At 50.9% G+C, this 15,795-nt stretch overlaps 1 pseudogene; it reads left to right on the plus strand.

Moving 5' to 3' along the window:
- Positions 1-10,208: 10,208 nt before the first annotated feature.
- On the plus strand, positions 10,209-12,404 carry LOC136392300 (transmembrane protein 126A pseudogene; annotated as a pseudogene).
- Positions 12,405-15,795: the final 3,391 nt, after the last annotated feature.

The raw sequence follows: 15,795 nt of genomic DNA on the forward strand, positions 1-15,795 counted from the left end.
TAAAAAAAAAAAAAGAAATGACCATTACAAAGAAACAGAAAAATCCTAATGCCGACTCTTGCTCCCCGCCCCCTCCAGCCAGCCTAAGAAGCCTTGTGGGGGAGGAGGCTGCCTCCAGTCCCTCTCATTACCCTACCATGTGTCAAGCCATTTGGCCCCAACCCTCAGTATTAGGCCACCTCCTTGTCCTCGAAAGCTAACAGAACCCACCGGGGCTGGTTCGGGAGCGAGTGACGAGCTTGGGAAGGTGCCTAGCCCTCCTCCTTTCGTTCCCACCGGGCTGTGCTGATCTCTTTCCCAGAGCCCAGCGTCGTGGGCAACATCTTTCTGGGCTGCTTTCTGCGGCTGAGAAGATGTGAACGGACAATTCCTCACTCTCATTTTTCTCCTTTGTAGGGAACAAATAGGTCTGGAGGTCTGTGCCTAGATAAACGAGCACAGACACACGGACAACAGTGATACAGACTTACACAGGTGCACACCAAGACATTACAGGACCAAGACGAACAACCTACGACAGCTCAACCCTCATGCTCACAGGGCTACAGACACATGGCAATAACGCGCGGTGCATGCATGCACAGTCATCACACACACACACACAGACACACCACACACCTGTCCGGTTCTCCTCTGCTTTGACAGGGAGGAGACAGACGGGTGTAGCTCCAGCCCCTCCAGCAGGCTGACCAGAGATCTTTCTGACCTTGCAAACCTGCGTTCCCTCTTCCTCCTTCTCCTCCTCTTCATCTGTTTCCTTCTCCCCCTCACCCCTCCTCTTCGTTCTCCGTCTCTCCTCCCCACCTTCTCTCTCCTGTTCTGCTGTGCCCCTACCCAAGCTCTCTTTTAAAAGTTCCCTTTTCTGAGCACTAGGGGCTAAATGATGCACAGACAGAAGCAGGAGCCGGACCACCAATTAAAAGCTCCCTGGGGCAGCAAGGAACGGGTTTTCCCTGACTGTTTCTTCTATCTGCCTGTTGCCCATGGCCCCTCCCAAAGCAGCAAGCTGGCAGCTGATGTTCCCTCTCCCAACAAGCAGCTCAGTGCCTAGGCCTACCCCCCAGCTCTGCTCCCGTTCCTTTCTCTGCCCCCGCTAGCCCCTGCGGCCCCCTCCACGGCTGCCCCACCCCACCTCATTTCCACATAGCAATGGTGGGTTTGGGGAGAGGAGCAAGGGGGCCCGGGAAGACCTGGAGGCTCAGGAAGGAAGGGACTCGTATCGAAGGCACTTTTGCTGGGGTAGCTTGAAAGATCTTTTTTCACAGGTCTTTGTTCACAAGTTCCAGTGACAGAGGCCTGAGCTGGTACATGATCTTTTCACTTCCCACACTCGTGGCTACTGACAGCCACTCCTGTCAGCGTCACTAAGAAGCTTTGATTGATGAACGATGAATGTTGTCTGCCAAGGAGCCAAGGATGCAAGATACAGTAGAACTGCGTATGCACGCTACTTGCATATATGCACGCCTAGTTTGTGTGCACACGTCCACATTTATCCAGCATCTACTGAGACACTTTGTGCTGGACACCGGCTTGGGACCCAGGACCTGTGCTCTAAGAGTCATAGTTGAATAGGGAGGTGGGTGTAGCAGATCATGCCCATGCCCCCCCCCCCACCAGACTACTGAGAACCACTGTGACTGCCCTAGGGGTTGGCCCTGCCGCCCACCTGCTGCCCATGTCCCACCCCCCACCAGGCTGCTGAGAACCACTGTGACTGCCCTAGGGGTCGGCCCTGCCGCCCACCTGCTGCCCATGTCCCACCCCCCCCCCACCAGGCTGCTGAGAACCACTGTGACTGCCCTAGGGGTTGGCCCTGCCGCCCACCCGCTGCTGAGAACCACTGGGACTGCCCTAGGGGTTGGCCCTGCCGCCCACCCGCTGCCCAAGCACATTTCATCCCCGCACAGAATGAGACAAAAGCACCAGAGGGTCAGTAGCCCGGGAACTGACCTCAGCCAAGGATGGATGGGTGGTTGGTGGGCACTTCCCAGCATCTTTGTCCCTCAGTTACAAAAATTCTGGACATGTTTCCCAGAGTCCCCAAGCGACACTGAGCTCCAGCCTTCCAGGGTGAGCAGGCTTGACCACACTCCCTTGACTGCTTTCTTCCCTTCTCTGCCTCCCCTCCCCACGCTAGGAGGATGAAGAGAGGTGGTTACCGGGGTCTACGAGTGGTAGTGACATAGGAGAGGGGCCTGAGGGCTATATAAGTGAATTAAAGTCAAACGAAGGAAGTCAGAGGCCTGCTTTGTTCTGCCTGACACGGAACTCGGCTGACCAGGGACGCAAGCAGACCACCAGGAGCCTCGGAACAAAGACCATTCCTGCCAGGACTGATGGAGAGACTCTCACCCACACCTTATCGCAGGGGCCGGGAACCTTTTTGGCTGAGAGAGCCATGAACGCCACATATTTTAATAAAATGTAATTCCGTGAGAGCCATACAACGACCCGTGTACATTACACATTATCCAATAAAAATTTGGTGTTGTCCCGGAGGTCAGCTGTGATTGGCTCCAGCCACCCGCAGCCATGAACATGAGCGGTAGGAAATGAATGGATTGTAATACATGAGAATGTTTTATATTTTTAACGTTATTATTATTATTTTTATTAAAAATTTGTCTGCGAGCCAGATGCAGCCATCAAAAGAGCCACATCTGCCTCGTGAGACACAGGTTCTCGACCCCTGCCTTTATCGCTTCCCCGGACCATAAAGGAAAACCGACCACAAAATATACCTGGTAAAGGTTGAAGTGAATCCCAGCTGCTTTCCCACCCTCATACCAGGTATTCTTCATAGAAATCACAAACTGTCTCAAGCTCCAGAGACGGCCGGGGCCTCCGTTCCTTCTCTCATGCGGACGGTCCGCCATTCTGTCTGTGCAGTGGCTTTTCCTGCCTATCCTCTTTGCTCAGTGAGGTTGCTTCCAGTTTAACCTCTTGTCTGGCTCTCGGTTTGAATTCTTCCCAGCGTGAAGCCAAGAACCCTCTTGCCTCGGGGGCTCGAGCCCCCCCCCATCCTCCAGGACCTCGCCCCTGACAGCAGTAGGAAGGAGAGGAGACCCAACCCAGACAACAGGGCTCTTGAGGGAGAGTGTCCCAAGGAAAGGGTGAAGGCCTTAGGGGCAACCGGACAGGCGCAGTGAGGACACAGGCTGCGAAGTCTGACTCCCTCCTCACACTGGGCGCCTCCGGAAGGGCCCGTCCTCTGAAGACACGTGGAATGAGGTAACGCGTGTGGAAGCACTTGGTAAACCAGCAAAGCCTCACTCCATGTAAAAAATTACAGTGAAAAAATGTGACCAGACAAAGCTCTGACCTCATCCCCTCTCCGGGGTCTACACTCAGTAAAACTGTGAAATCAGGCAGTTCATCAGCAGAGCCACAGCCTTTTCTGGGCCCTTTCCCAGAACTCATGGCCCCGTCACTTGGTGAACCTTTTGCTCTCCTACCTCTTTTAAAACCTGCTCTGAGTCTCTGAGGTCTGTCCTATACCCACCAGGTGATCTGACATCCAAAGGTTCCCTCTCTGGGACCCTGAGTAACCAAGTTGTTACTGACCATGAAACTCCCTAGAAGGACTGCCCTGAGCAGGTGTCTTCTTGGTTGGGGGGCAGGGGCTGGTTAATGGTGTGACACCGGAAGTGCCAGGGAGTCCCACCTTCTTCCCAGTGGGAGGCTCATTTTCTGACCACATTCCAATCAAGAAGTGACTGTTCTCACCCAAAAGGGTGACAGAAAAATCTCTCCTTTGCCCCATGCTGAGGGCAGACAGAAAGCTCAGGTTAAGAGACGAGCCAGACAGAATGAAGCTCTCCCTTGTTTAACAAATAGAGCCAGCAGCCAGCTTTTGGCAGAGCTTATTGGAGGGAATAAAAGCCTCCGAAAATAAAAAAAAAAAAATCAATGGATAATGATTATACTTAAAGTGCCCTTTGAGCAACCCACATGAGCCAGAGATGGCGACCAGTCTGTAAATAGTAACAAAGGGCTGGATAGAAGGAAGTGACCGTATGGGGACAAAAATGACTCCTGTGCGAAGCATTTTTGAACTCTCCGCCGCCACCAGGAGAACTTTTGTTTGGTTTGCTGGATCATATCTTGGTCTTTGTTTTTTCATTTCTGCTTGTGGAGATTTCAGGTAAGGGATGCAATGGAGAGAATGCTAAGGAAATCAGAGAGGTTTAGATCTACATAATAGAGATGGAAGTAGGAAGAGCGGGAGAGAGAGAGAGAGAGAGAGAGGCCGCTCCGGGGGCGGAGGACTGAGGGAGAGGGTTTGGGGGTGCATGATATCTAGGGAGAGATTATTTAGAAGAAGAGCAACAAGGAATGAAGAGATTTTTCCTTTATTAAGAATCCGCACCCATCTTCTGCATTTCATCAAATGACAAGTCAAGATATGAAAACATGTCCGATTGTTGTTTGGTTGCCGGACCCTGTTTCTTTAAAACCACACCACAGGCCACGATGCACACGGATAGCACAGCCAATCCCAGATGGGGGGAGGGGGTGGAAGGACCGGGGGGGGGGGGGAGGGACTGCAGACGGCATGGGTCCATCTGCACACAAGGATCAACGGAGCCCAGAAATGAAACTCAGACCGGGTTGTCACTGAGACTCTTCCAATGGCTGCACTTTAGTGAGGTGGGTTTTGTTTTTGTTTTTGTTTTTTTCTTTTACCAAGTTCCTAGTGAAGAGAAACGGCAAGGGCCGCCCAGGCCCCCCTGAGCAGTGCTGGGAGCTTACAGCCTCCATGCGCACCCACGTTCACACGGGAAATTGCATGCAGGTCTCATTCTGGAGCAGCGAGTCAGTCCTTCCCTGTGGATGCCCTGGTGGTCAGTGGAGCCCACGTAGGTGTTGCTGCGTGTAGACGCTGTTGCCCCTACCTGCCCGTGAGAGTCCAGTTTTAGCTGCCGAGACTGGGCAGTTCCGTGAAGGCAACCTCCATACAGAACGCGGTGTTCAAGAGGCATGTTTCATTCTAGGCGTGCAATACACTCTACTTGAACTAGCGCCTATGCTTCAGAAAAATAAAAGCTCTGCCTCTGGCTAAAGGAACGGCAGGCGATATGGATCACGTGGGAGAAAGGAGGTCCTCTTCTGACTATGGAGTAACTCAGTGTTTCATGCTGAACTTTTTTGAATGCTGATATTAAGCCTGGGAAATCTGGGCTGCCCGTTTCCCCATCGGGAAGGATGCTCCGGTCCCCCTTCCTCTCCCCTCAGCCAAAAGGGTGACCTACTGGATTTGTCACAGTATCTCCCTGCCTCTCGCCCCATTTTCAGCCCACCACATAGAGATTTCTGTTTCTCTTCCCAACACCTGTGTGTGGACAGGGTTTAGAGAGGAATTCTGAGCACATTACAGAAGGGGGGGGGGGGTAAAACACCTCTCTACTGTTTTCTACAATAGGACATCTGCACTCCCAGCATACAACACAAGCTCTGTTCATATTCCACACCTATGTTCACACCCCTGAACTGTCTTTGTGGATTCCCGAATGTTGGCGCTGGCAAAGCCTTAGGGGTCCTGACAGATGAGGAAACTGCATCTAGAAAAGCTCAAGGGCTCACTCCAGTCTACACAGCCGGCTGTGGCTGACCCAGCACTTGAACAACTAGTCCAGCCTCTTTGTTCTTCCTACTCAGATCATACAGGTGCACACATGGAGTGCAGGGAGTGCCCGCTTTGCTGTCCCAGAAGCCCCTGTTTCTGTGGCTGGCTGCAATCACTCCAGCACAGAGGAAGACTGAGCGACCCCCTCCCGCTGCTGCCTCTGAAGTTACCAAAACCCGGCCCCTTCTTGGTTGGACCCTTGGAGCAGAACAAAGAAAAATTTTTGGTGACAGGACAGTTCAGAAGCCAGACAGAGATGCCATCAGCACCAGTTAGATCAGGGGTCCCCAATCTATGGCCCGTGGGCTGCATGCGGCCCCCTGAGGCCATTTATCCGGCCCCCGCTGCACTTCTGGAAGGGGCACCTCTTTCATTGGTGGTCAGTGAGAAGAGCATAGTTCCCATTGAAATACTGGTCAGTTTGTTGATTTAAATTTACTTGTTCTTTATTTTAAATATTGTATTTGTTCCCGTTTTGTTTTCTTACTTTAAAATAAGATATGTGCAGTGTGCATAGGGATTTGTTCATAGCTTTTTTTATAGTCTGGCCCTCCAACGGTCTGAGGGACAGTGAACTGGCCCCCTGTGTAAAAAGTTTGGGGACCACTGAGTTAGATGGTATGCACGAAAGGGACCGGCAAGAGATTCAGTAAGCCTCAGTGTCTTCATCTGTAAGACGGACATACAACTGGTCTTGTCACGCAGGACTGTGGAAAAGACTAAAAGAGCTCTAAGAAGATCACCATATCTTGGTACAGGGACAATAAATTTATCTACGCTTATTATTAGAGGGCACCAAGATCTTAGGTAGAGCAACCGGATATACTGTGATTGGTGCACAAAGCAGAAACCTTAAACTATTATGGCGTGGGGACTATTTCAATCAAGAAGTAGGCAGTGCTGTTACTTGGGTTTAGGGGCATCAGGAAGGACCCCAGCAGTGAGAGCTGCCCAGCTGGTCTCCACACAATTGAACTTGGGACTTGATACCAAGCTGCACTGGGCAGGGGGGCAAAGGACGCTCCAGTATACCCCAGGCAGTATACCTATACCCCAGGCAGTATACCTATACCCCAGGCTCGGTCGGGCAGCTCTCACTGCTGGGGTCCTTCCTGATGCCCCTAAACCCAAGTAACAGCACTGCCTACTTCTTGATTGAAATAGTCCCCACGCCATAATAGTTTAAGGTTTCTGCTTTGTGCACCAATCACAGTATATCCGGTTGCTCTACCTAAGATCTCGGTGCCCTCTAATAATAAGCGTAGATAAATTTATTGTCCCTGTACCAAGATATGGTGATCTTCTTAGAGCTCTTTTAGTCTTTTCCACAGTCCTGCGTGACAAGACCAGTTGTATGTCCGTCTTACAGACGAAGACACTGAGGCTGTAAGTGGCTCGGGAGCGGGCACAGCTCTGGCAAAGGACGCTCCAGTATACCTATACCCCAGGCTCGGTCAGGAGTGGCTCGGGAGCGGGCACAGCTCTGGCAAAGGACGCTCCAGTATACCCCAGGCTCGGTCAGGAGTGGCTCGGGAGCGGGCACAGCTCTGGCAAAGGACGCTCCAGTATACCTATACCCCAGGCTCGGTCGGGAGTGGCTCGGGAGCGGGCACAGCTCTGAGCTTGCAGCCTCTGGGCTCTGGAGAAGGCAGAAGAGGGGAAACAAGGTAAAGGCCCCCACTGACAGCGAGACTCTCAGAAGTCAGTTCTGATTGGACATGCTCTTTGCAATCGCCAACAATCTCAGCGCAATGCCTGACCTTCTTGGGTGCTCTGTAAATATCGGTTGAATGGATCAAAAATGTAGATGGAGATCAAAACTTGAACCCGTAGTTCTAAAGCTTTTATCCTCTCCCGTTCCACCCTTCAGACCTTTCTGTCAGAAGTCAGAATTCCCTCTGCAACAGCCTGGGCTGGCCTTTCGGTTATTGTCCACAGCCTCTAGCTTGAGCCCTGTGAGTGTTGCCTAGGAAATATCAATTCCTGTTTGATTTTCTCTCAAACACCTCAATTAATTACATGATGCTGTCTGGTCAGGACCTTATCTCCGTATAATATGAACCCGGGAAAAGAATACCTACCTCTGAGTTGCATTCTTGAAATGCCACGCACTTTCATTAATGCTTGGCCCTGGCGTGGAGTAGGGCTGTCTCAGGCCTTGTTGGAGCATGACAGTCCAGGGGGTGGGTCACAGGGCACCTTGCAGCCGGAACTCAGCCCAGACTGTCCGTGGCGGAGCACACTAATTGGTTGGTCACACTGGGCATTCTTGGCAGCGACGGCCACTGTGCGAAAGGGCCCAGTCACCCTCCCCACCACAAAGAATAGAGGTTTTCAAGTCCATTGGCCATGACCCACAGAAGGAAATGCATTTCCCAGTAAATTATATGCATACACTGTACTTCATCGTTCTCAGGCATGGGTTTTATTCACATTTTAATCTCTCAGAAATTTAGATGCATCTTCCAAATTGTGACATCTTGCCACTAATTGGCAACATTTTTCTTTTTGAGTAGTACATAAAATTTTGTGTCTTTCGATAGATAATGACTTTGATTCAGTGAAATATGGTAGATGTGTAACTAAAAAATTACTCTTTATCTTTACTATGTGGCACCCTATGTCATATTCTATGCGCTATTCTATGTCTTTTCACTTTGTTTTAATGCTGGTCACTGCTGCTTATTTAGTCCACTTTGGGTGGAGGATACTAGGCCTCTGTCTGCTCTTTTGAACACTGCCAGGGAGATTGTTCTGGACTAAATATTAGAGCTCCTCCCAAATTTATATGTTGAAACCCTAACCCTTAATGAGCTGACAGCATTGGGAGGAGGGGCCTCGTGAGCTGATGAGCTGATCGGGGTGGAGCCCTCATGACGGGATCAGTTCTCTTACCAACGAGGCTCCAGAGAGCCCTCTCACCCCTTTCACCATGAGGGGACACAGTGGAGAGACAGCTGTCTATGAGCCAGAAAGAGGACCCTCGCCAGACACTGAATCTTGGACTTCCCAGCCTCCAGAACAGTGAGAAATAAATATGTGTGCCGTGAGCCACCCCGTCTGCAGATCTGTCATAGTGGGCGGAGGAGGATGGTAACAAACTCTGTGCAACAGGAGCTTTCAGTACGAATAGGCATGGAGGCCCTGGCTTGTTTGCTCAGTGGTAGAGCGTCGGCCTGGCGTGCGGAAGTCCCGGGTTCGATTCCTGGCCAGGGGCACACAGAAGAGGCGCCCATCTGCTTCCCCCCCCTCCCCCCCTCCTTCCTCTCTGTCTCTCTCTTCCCCTCCAGCAGCCAGGGCTCCATTGGCGCGGGAATGGCCCGGGTGCGCTGGGGATGGCTCCGTCGCCTCTGCCTCAGGCGCTAGAGTGGCTCTGGTTGCAGCAGAGCGTCGCCCCCTGGTGGGCATGCCGGGTGGATCCCGGTGGGGCGCATGTGGGAGTCTGTCTGATTGCCTCCCCATTTCCAGCTTCAGAAATATACAAAAAAAAAAAAAAAAAAAAAAGAATGGGCGTGGATCTGAGGTTTATCACGTTTGGGCTATTGGGCGAGGTGAGAAAGGTCAAGATTAGAGAAGTGAGTAAGAAAGATGACAAAGGACTTTGAACCAAACCAGCCTGAGTTTCTGTACCAGCTCCCTACTGACCATGCGTGAACGAACACGTTAGTCTGAGCCGCTCGGCCCTCTCACCCGTAAAGCGCGGACCAGAGCTCCCGTCATTCAGGGTTGTCGCAAACGTGAGAAGTAAAGAGTACAAAAGCTTTGCCCCAGGGTCTGCAGGTCGTAGGTGGCAATCAGTCATTGGTAATGATGATTGGATAAATAACATTAAAAAGTCTTTCAATAAATAGCAACTGTTAAAAGTAGTAAAAAAAAAAACAAAAACAAAAAGAAAATAAAAAAAAGTTGTACCCAACGTGACATGAGTTGTAAAGATCTTGAAAATTATCAATAAAATTATAACATGTCTGATTCGTTTAATTCTATAAGTCCTTGTCATGACAGTTAAACGCTCAATTCTTGTCTGATTCAATCCCTTCTCACCTTCACAGTCCACTGAAGAGCCACATCCGGGTCCCCACGGATAGGAGTACCATTGCTGAGTTTCTCTCTTGGGCAGATGCTCTGGGTTTTTTTTTGTTTGTTTGTTTTTTTGTTTGTTTGTTTTTTGTTTGTTTCATTTTTCCGAAGCTGGAAACGGGGAGGCAGTCAGACAGACTCCCGCATGCGCCCGACCGGGATCCACCCGGCATGCCCACCTGGGGGCGACGGTTTGCCCATCTGGGGCATTGCTCTGTTGCATCCAGAGCCATTCTAGCACCTGAGGCAGAGGCCACAGAGCCATCCCCAGCGCCCGGGCCATCTTTTGCTCCAATGGAGCCTCGCTGCGGGAGGGGAAGAGAGAGACAGAAAGGAAGGAGAGGGGGAGGGGTGGAGAAGCAAATGGGCGCCTCTCCTGTGTGCCCTGGCTGGGAATCGAACCCGGGACTCCTGCACGCCAGGCCAATGCTCTACCGCTGAGCCAACCGGCCAGGGCTAGATGCTCTGGTTTTTGGTTGTAACTCTTATCACAGTACCGATGTCCCAGCCTGTAGGCTCAGTTAAACCATTCCAACATGATTGTATTGACTGCATATTTTATGTATTAACATGTACCCCCAGTTAATTGCTTTGCTAGCTCACCAGAGTGGACATTTTCCCCCACGTTGTCTCGTCCCTCGTTGATTACTATGGTCTGTGGACTATTGGAATCCAGTGCTTTGACTTGGTCAGCCCTCCACAGTGTTTTGCTCCTTGTCATTTCCAATGGCCCTCCTCCTTTGTCAGTGTCCTCCGCCAGTCTTGGTCAGACTAGATGTTCATTTGGTTGCATTGTCTCTTTGATCTCCTCTTTGATGCTTCATTAGCATTTCTTCTATAATTTCTCAGGATTATTTCCCATGCTTCAGCCGTTATACCCTTCTTACAACGTTTAAACCTTTGATTAGCTGAACGAACTGCTCGCAGAAACCTAACCTTTTTGATTACGTAAATTAACCCCTCGGAATGCATTCAATAGTCAAGAAAACTTTAATGAGTCGTATTGGGTTCAAACTGGGTGAGGTATATTGAAGATTCAATGCTGAAGAAATTCGAAGGCTTAATTTCAAAAATATTAAGGAAGTAATTGCGCAGCTAATGAACAGACACTTCCTGGCCCGTGTTGGGCTGAGTCATGTGCCGGCCAAAGATGGCCGTGCCTGGGCGAAGGGAGCGAAGGTGGCAGTGAGCCTCAGAGGCTGAGGGAGACCAGAGGAAGCCCCGGCTGCTGGGAGGAGACTATAAGGTCCAAGATGAAAAATCACGAACCAGATGATACTATGAGAGACAAACAAATTTTTGATATCATAACCAGAAAAGTAACCAAATTCCAGAATCAGAAAGAAACCCACTTGAACATGGATCAAATACATTGGACTTATTAATGCTGCTTTCTTTGGCCTAATAGCAAAGTCTTTTTTGGTGCATCTAAAATGTGACATAGGCTCATATAGCTGCTGATTTACCAATGGCAGTAGTCCCATTCGTGACAGCACATGTATCTTACAAAGGTTTGTAAGTTTACCATTGAATACAGGGGACTTGAACTGTGAAGCCTGTACCACCACACGGGGTGGATTGGTGGACTTGTTTTTGGTGGTCTGTACCCTGTTTTCTTGGCTATAGCTGTGAATGGTGGCCTAGCAACCAGGTACATCTCAGCCTGGCTACCAGAGGAAGGAAGCATAATAATAACTTACTAGATGAGAATTTCAAAGCCCATCTTTAGAAAGTTGTTATTTCCCATTTTTCTCCAGATTGGATTTGCTACACACCTTGGTTCTAGACCAAGGGTCCCCAAACTACTGCCCGCAGGCCGCATGCGGCCCCCTGAGGCCATTTATCCAGCCCCCGCCGCACTTCCGGAAGGTGCACCTCTTTCATTGGTGGTCAGTGAGAGGAGCATAGTTCCCATTGAAACACTGGTCAGTCTGTTGATTTAAATTTACTTGTTCTTTATTTTAAATATTGTATTTGTTCCTGTTTTCTTTTTTTACTTTAAAATAAGATTTGTGCAGTGTGCATAGGGATTAGTTCATAGTTTTTTTATAGTCCAGCCCTCCAACAGTCTGAGGCACAATGAACTGGCCCCCTATGTCAAAAGTTTGGGGACCCCTGTTCTAGACAACATAAACTACTTAGAAAGGCTCTTCAGTTACCTGAACCTGACCTAGAAATTCAGTGACTGTTAAGTAAATGTGTACACAAGAATAAAAGAGTTAAAATAATAAACAAACAGAACAGATACTTCCTATCGCATCTTATTGTCAACTTCTGTAAACTGACAAGCATGATTTTATAGAGAATACAGCAAATATCCCCCTTTCTACAATCCGGCTTCCTGTGATCTATCGTGGTCTGAAAATATTAAATGGAAAATTACAGAAATAAGCAATTCATAAGTTTCGAATGGCGCACCGTTCTGAGCCCCGTGAGATCCTGCGCGACCTCTGCCCAGCGTCTCCACACTGCACACACTGCCCACCTGTTGGTTACTTGGCAGCCATCTCAGTCACTAGATTGACTGCTGTGGTGCCACAGTGCTTGTGCTCGGGCTACCTTAATTTTACTTACTAATTCAGCGCTCCTTCCCCCAGCCCAGGTGGGAAGAGGTGACAGGAGGGAGCGCTGGCAGCAGCAGGCCCGTACTGCTGTCCCCATCCCCTCTGTGCAGGATGACTTCGGCTCCATTTAAGACAGAGACTGGGCTAGGAGGGGTCACAGTCCTTGGGCCAGGCCTTTTAGGCCCTCTCAGAAAGCAACATGAAAACGAAACAGCCCAGGTCACCACGTGCTTGGTGCCGCAGGCCCGGGCAAGCGTGTGAAGCAGAAAAAATCCTATTTTCTAGTTTTCTTGGCCGGCTTTACTGAAGCCCCGAACCAAGAACTGGGATGTCCTGATGCCTATGGAGGATCTTTACTTCTTACCTGCGTATCTGACACCAGACATCTGAACTATATGGGCCAGTTCCTGTTACATTCGGATAAAGTCGACCCCCGGGCATTATTTGTGGTCATCTCATCTGTGCCCATGTTCCACTGGGCATTAGGGTGACTTTATTCAAATTTATGATTGTTATGATGCAACTCAGTCCTCTCAGGACGAGGGCAGCCTTGCTTAATTAATTGTGTGACTTTATTATGCACCTGGTTCGTGCCAGCATCTTCTGTTCCATAGTTGCACTTCTCACAATAAACCAATGAGGTTATTACTATCCCTATCCCCACTTTATAGACGGGAACACTGAGGCTCGAGAAGGCTGAGCAAACCTATCAGTGGTGAACATCCAGTGTGAGGTGGCACCGGGATTCAAACCCACGTCGGCCCGATGCCGGAGCCACGCTATTTGCACTGCATCAGACCAGCGGCGTTCATCCTCTCACTCGTTCATTACGTGCCTAAGTGCTTTGCTTTCAGATCTCCAGCTCGCCAGGGATTTGGACCCTGAATTCTAAAGAAATATTATCTTCCAAGTCCATTCTTCTGACCATGAACAGGGATCCCAAGCAGCATGAAAAATTTTAACAGCCCCGGCAGAGAGTTCTCTGAAGCCTGATACTCATCGGAAACAGGGAGAAGATAAGAGGTGTGTATATTACAGATTCACGGTGAAAGACTCAGATAAGGAGAGACTGCCTGGGCCCAGAAATGAGGTGACGCAGGGTAAGGAAGAGATGCTCCGCCCACTGGCCCGATCCCCAGCGGCTGGCGTGGCATGAAGGCGAGCTTGGATTGGGCAAAGGGGGGAAGGAGGAGGACAAGCAAAGGCCTCACCACTGCCCCTGCCCCCCACCCTCCTCCTGTGCCCGGGTAAGGTGAGAGAGTGGAAGGAACTCAAAGGGGTGGTGCTCCTGGGGGCGACGGAAGCTGAGATGCTGAGGCAGAGGGGGCCTTGGGGGCAGAGGGGGCCTTGGGGGCAGAGGGGGCCTTGGGGACAGAGGGGGCCTTGGGGGCAGAGGGGGCCTTGGGGACAGCTGGCCCCTTCTGCTTCTGTGGTTTCCGTGAAACAGGCTTTGTCCAGATCCTTGGATTGGCTTGACCTCCATTGGAAACAGACATAACAAAACCATGTATCTTCCACAAATTCAGGCCTGGTGACAGGACTGTTGGTGAGGGGATGGCCCCGGAATAACGACTTCTGAGTGCGGAGCAGCTACCGTGGGAGACGGGGGCTTGCAGAAGGAGGCTGGGTGCTTTCTGCCCCTGAAATGTTTATAGTCACCAACCAGCACGAGAACAGCAGAGCGACAGAGCCAGGCAGGGAGGAAGGTGATGGAAAGCCAGCAGCAGCAGCGGTGCTGGGAAGGCAGGGAGGGAGGGGGCAGCGGGCAGAACGGCGGGAGGGAAGTGAGGCCGTCAGGGAAGGCTCTTCGCGGATGTGTTCTGATCTTAGAAGATGAGGTAGGTATGACGTGCAGGCAGGGGAGGGACAGTGTTCCCAGCAGGGACCGATGCTTGGAAATGGCACTGAGGATGGCGCCCACAGCTCCTGAGCTGTTGCTCTGGATGGTGTGGAGGCCTGTCTTGAATGGCACGGGAAGATCAGGTGGAGGAGTGTTACGAAACAACCTGCCTGAGCTGGCCTAGACCGCTTCCCACCCCTGCTTTCTAATCTGCAAAATGGGGGAGTGATCCTGCTCTATGGTGACGTCTGGAGTATAGCAACAGATAGTGGATGTCAAGGGCCAAGTCCACTGCTTGACCTAACAGAGGTAGATGGTCTATGAATGGTCACTTTCTGCATGTTTATTCAAGTGGGCAGAAAATGGGCCCTCGGGGCTCCTCCATAGATACTGAATGGGCATTAAAAGAGACCATGGAGCCCCTCTCAGATACAATATAACACCCCCGTTCCGCCCCCCTGCCCACCCTGAGTCAGGCAGAGTGCTGCTCAGCATCCTGTGTGGCTCCGGCCTTTCTTCTTCCCCCCTCGGCTTGCAGCGCACAGAAGCCTGGGACCCGACGATGGGGAGCAGCCCAGCAGGGGCCGGGGTTCCAGGCCACTCGCTCTGAGGGCTTCCGCCCTGCAGTGTGTGTGTGCACGCGCACACACACGTGCTCACGCACACGTTGCACACACCCATGGTGTTTATGCTCATGTCTATAAGCGTATCTCCTTCTCAGTAACTAAAGCCTGGAGAATGACAAACAGAAAAGGGCCAGAATTAAAGTCAAAGATAATTGTCATTGATTGATCTACTTAATGGCCTGAAAATGCCCAATTAGATGAATGCGCATTGTTGGCTGCTGAGCCCAGGGCTGAGAGATGCTCCATGTTTATCAAGGTTGGCCGTGGGATGGCCAAGGTTTGCTGCTATGAACGCTTTCCTGATGGCAACAATTCCGGCTGGATTCCTGGTCCTGGGGGCGAGGGCACAGCCTCTGTCATATATACCCTGTGGCTGTTAGGGGCTAGTGAGCTCACGGTTTCCGCTCTGGACTCTGCATGTGAGACCACTCACCATCATGAATCACAAGGGGCTGTATGTCCAAACTGCCTCCCCTTCCTCTTGGCTGCTGAGCTGAAAGTGAGGTGAACTTAAGGTTAACAGGATGAGCCCGGAGCCTAGAAGAGCCTGAAGAGGAAGGCTCCACCTAGTGGCAGCTGCGTGCATTTCTGAGGGAGGAAACTTGAGAACCACACCCACGTGACTTATTTCCCAGCTCTGCCAGCTGTGTGCCTGTGAGTATAGCTCATTCAATCTGTCTGGGCACAGGCAGCGCTGCGATGTGATCGACCCATTTCTGGTCGACTCCACTGCACTGTCCCGGCCAGACCACCATCATGCCCTGGCTGGGTTAATAAAAGATGAGGACACTGTTGTTCGCTGTGGTATCCCCATTGCCTCTGACAGTGCCTGGTTGATAGGAGGCGCTCCAGTGACTACCCACTGAATGACTAAGTGAAAGGCAAACAAGCTGGCTGCCTGGGGTCTCAAATCTGCACAAGCCTATGGGAATGAGGGACTCGCTAAGCCAGGGTTGTCTAGTGGGACCAGAGGGAATATCCCCCTGTATGAAGCAGGCTGCGTGCAGACCTGGAGCTGTATTTGTGCAGAACACAGTGGAAATCACGTTTGCCCAG

The sequence above is a fragment of the Saccopteryx leptura genome, chromosome 2, assembly GCF_036850995.1.
Source record: "Saccopteryx leptura isolate mSacLep1 chromosome 2, mSacLep1_pri_phased_curated, whole genome shotgun sequence".
NCBI lineage: Eukaryota > Metazoa > Chordata > Mammalia > Chiroptera > Emballonuridae > Saccopteryx > Saccopteryx leptura.